This window comes from Arachis stenosperma, chromosome 9, assembly GCF_014773155.1.
Source record: "Arachis stenosperma cultivar V10309 chromosome 9, arast.V10309.gnm1.PFL2, whole genome shotgun sequence".
NCBI classification, from domain to species: Eukaryota; Viridiplantae; Streptophyta; class Magnoliopsida; order Fabales; family Fabaceae; genus Arachis; species Arachis stenosperma.
In genome coordinates, this window is record NC_080385.1 from 73,119,085 (window position 1) to 73,123,034 (window position 3,950).

At 43.7% G+C, this 3,950-nt stretch overlaps 1 non-coding gene across 1 annotated transcript; it reads left to right on the forward strand.

The window, feature by feature from the left end:
* Nucleotides 1-3,493: 3,493 nt before the first annotated feature.
* LOC130953057 (small nucleolar RNA R71) lies at nucleotides 3,494-3,601 on the forward strand. The gene has a single exon (XR_009075230.1). It is a non-coding gene; the product is annotated as a small nucleolar RNA R71 (small nucleolar RNA).
* The last annotated feature ends 349 nt before the right edge of the window (nucleotides 3,602-3,950 follow it).

Here is a 3,950-nt window from a genome sequence, read left to right on the forward strand (position 1 = left end):
AATAGTTTTATGAAGGAAAGTGCATCCCTTGAGGTATCTCAGGGATTTCATGATGAGTGGGATCTCTTGTTTGCTCCATCTTTTTCTTAGTGATGGGCTTGTCCTCATCAATGAGGATGTCTCCCTCTATGTCAATTCCAACTTAATAACAGAGATGACAAATGAGATGAGGAAAGGCTAACCTTGCCAAGGTAGAGGACTTGTCCGCCACCTTATAAAGTTCTTGCGCTATAACCTCATGAACTTCTACTTCCTCTCCAATCATGATGATATGAATCATGATGGCCCGATCTATAGTAACTTCAAACCGGTTGCTAGTGGGAATAATTGAGCGTTGGATATACTCCAACCATCCCCTAGCCACGGGCTTGAGGTCATGCCTTCTCAGTTGAACAGGCTTCCCTCTTGAATCTCTCTTCCATTGAGCGCCCTCTTCACAAATGTCTCTGAGGACTTGGTCCAACCTTTGATCAAAGTTGACCCTTCTAGTGTAAGGGTGTTCATCTCCTTGCATCATGGGCAAGTTGAATGCCAACCTTACATTTTCCGGACTAAAATCTAAGAATTTCCCCCGAACCATTATAAGCCAATTCTTTGGGTTCGGGTTCACACTTTGATCATGGCTCTTGGTGATCCATACATTGGCATAGAACTCTTGAACCATTAAGATTCTGACTTGTTGAATGGGGTTGGTAAGGACTTCCCAACCTCTTCTTCGGATCTCATGTCGGATCTCCGGATATTCACTCTTTTTGAGTTTGAAAGGGACCTCGGGGATCACCTTCTTCAAGGCCACAACTTCATAGAAGTGGTTTTGATGCACCCTTGAGATTAATCTCTCCATCTCCCATGACTCGGAGGTGGAAGCTTTCGCCTTCCCTTTCCTCTTTCTAGAGGTTTCTCTGGCCTTGGATGCCATAAATGGTTATGGAAAAACAAAAAGCAATGCTTTTACCACACCAAACTTAAAAGGTTTGCTCGTCCTCGAGCAAAAGAAGAAAGAAGAGAGTAGAAGAAGAAGGAATAGAGGAGATGGAGATGGCTTTGTAGTTCGGCCAAAGGGGGAGAAGTAGTATTTAGGTTGTGTGAAAATGAAGGGGTGAAGGTGGGTTTATATAGGGGTTGAGAGAGGGGTAGGGTTCGGCTATTGGAGGGTGGGTTTGGGAGGGAAAGTGGTTTGAATTTGAATGGTGAGGTGAGTGGGGTTTTATGAAGGATGGATGTGAGTGCTGAAGAGAAAGATGGGATTTGATAGGTGAGGGGTTTTTGGGGAAGAGGTGTTGAGGTGATTGGTGGATGGGTGAAGAAGAGAGAGGGTGGTGGGGTAGGTGGGAATCCTGTGGGGTCCACAGATCCTGAGGTGTCAAGGAAAATTCATCCCTGCACCAAGTGGCGAGCAAAAATGCTCTTTATGCTAATTCTGGCGTTAAACGCCGGGCTGGTGCCCATTTTTGGCGTTTAACGCCAACTTCTTGCCCTTTCCTGGCGTTTAACGCCAGTCTGGTGCCCCTTTCTGGCGTTAAACGCCCAGAATGGTGCCAGACTGGGCGTTAAACGCCCATTTGCTGCCCTTACTGGCGTTTAAACACCCGCAAGGTCTTCCTCCAGGGTGTGCTGTTTTTCTTTCTATTTTTCATTCTATTTTTGCTTTTCAATTGATTTTGTGACTTCTCATGATCATCAACCTACAGAAAACATAAAATAACAAAGGAAAATAGATTAAATATAACATTGGGTTGCCTCCCAACAAGCGCTTCTTTAATGTCAGTAGCTTGACAGTGGGCTCTCATGGAGCCTCACAGATACTCAGAGCAATGTTAGAACCTCCCAACCCCAAACTTAGAGTTTGAATGTGGGGGTTCAACACCAAACTTAGAATTTGGTTGTGGCCTCCCAACACCAAACTTAGAGTTTGACTGTGGGGGGTCTGTTTGACTCTGTTTTGAGAGAAGCTCTTCATGCTTCCTCTCCATGGTGACAGAGGGATATCTTGAGCCTTAAACACAAAGGATTCTTCATTCACTTGAATGATCAATTCTCCTTTGTCCACATCAATCACAACCTTTGCTGTGGCTAGAAAGGGTCTGCCAAGGATGATGAATTCATCCATGCACTTCCCAGTCTCTAGGACTATGAAATCAGCAGGGATATAATGGTCTTCAACCTTTACCAAAACATCCTCTACAAGTCCATAAGCTTGTTTTCTTGAATTGTCTGCCATCTCTAGTGAGATTCTTGCAGCTTGTACCTCAAAGATCCCTAGCTTCTCCATTACAGAGAGAGGCATGAGGTTTACACTTGACCCTAGGTCACACAAGGCCTTCTTGAAGGTCATGGTGCCTATGGCGCAAGGTATTGAGAACTTTCCAGGATCCTGTCTCTTTTGAGGTAATCTCTGCCTAGTCAAGTCATCCAGTGCTTTGGTTAGCAAAGGAGGTTCGTTCTCCCAAGTCTCATTACCAAATAACTTGTCATTTAGCTTCATGATTGCTCCAAGGTATTTAGCAACTTGCTCTTCAGTGACATATTCATCCTCTTCAAAGAAAGAATACTCATCAGAGCTCATGAATGGCAGAAGTAAATCCAATGGAATCTCTATGGTCTCAATGTGAGCCTCAGATTCCCATGGTTCCACATTAGGGAATTCATTGGAGGCCAGTGGACGTCCATTGAGGTCTTCCTCAGTGGCGCTCACTGACTCTTCCTCCTCTCCAAATTCGGCCATGTTGGTCATGTTAATGGCCTTGCATTCTCCTTTTGGATTCTCTTCTGTATTGCTTGGAAGAGTACTAGGAGGGAGTTCAGTAATTTTCTTGCTCAGCTGTCCCACTTGTGCCTCCAAGTTTCTAATGGAGGACCTTGTTTCAGTCATGAAACTTTGAGTGGTTTTGATTAGATCAGAGACCATGGTTGCTAAGTCAGAGTGGCTCTGCTTAGAATTTTCTGTCTGTTGCTGAGAAGATGATGGAAAAGGCTTGCCATTGCTAAACCTGTCTCTTCCACCATTATTGTTGTTGAAACCTTGTTGAGGTCTCTGTTGATCATTCCATGAGAGATTTGGATGATTTTTCCATGAAAGATTATAGGTGTTTCCATAGGGTTCTCCCATGTAATTCACCTCCTCCATTGAATGGTTCTCAGGATCATAAGCTTCTTCTTCAGATGAAGCATCCTTAGTACTGCCTGGTGCAGCTTGCATTCCAGACAGACTTTGAAAGATCATATTGACTTGCTGAGTCAATATTTTGTTCTGAGCCAGTATGGCATTCAGAGAATCAATCTCAAGAACTCCTTTCTTCTGATTGGTCCCATTGTTCACAGGATTCCTTTTAGAAGTGTACATGAATTGGTTATTTGCAACCATTTCAATGAGTTCTTGAGCTTCTGCAGGCGTCTTCTTTAGATGAAGAGATCCTCCAGCAGAGCTATCCAATGACATCTTGGACAGTTCAGACAGACCATCATAGAAAATACCTATGATGCTCCATTCAGAAAGCATGTTAGAGGGACACTTTCTGATCAATTGTTTGTATCTTTCCCAAGCTTCATAGAGGGATTCACCTTCCTTCTGTCTGAAGGTTTGGACTTCCACTCTAAGCTTACTCAATTTTTGAGGTGGAAAGAACTTTGCCAAGAAGGCATTGACTTGCTTTTCCCAAGAGTTCAGGCTTTCTTTAGGTTGTGAGTCCAACCATATCCTAGCTTTGTCTCTTACTGCAAAAGGGAATAGCATAAGTCTATAGACCTCAGGGTCAACTCCATTAGTCTTGACAGTGTCACAGATTTGCAAGAATTCAGCTAAAAACTGATGAGGATCTTCCAATGGAAGTCCATGGAACTTGCAATTCTGTTGCATTAGAGAAACTAATTGAGGCTTAAGCTCAAATTTGTTTGCTCCAATGGCAGGGATAGAGATGCTTCTCCCATAGAAGTCGGGAGTAAGTGCAGTA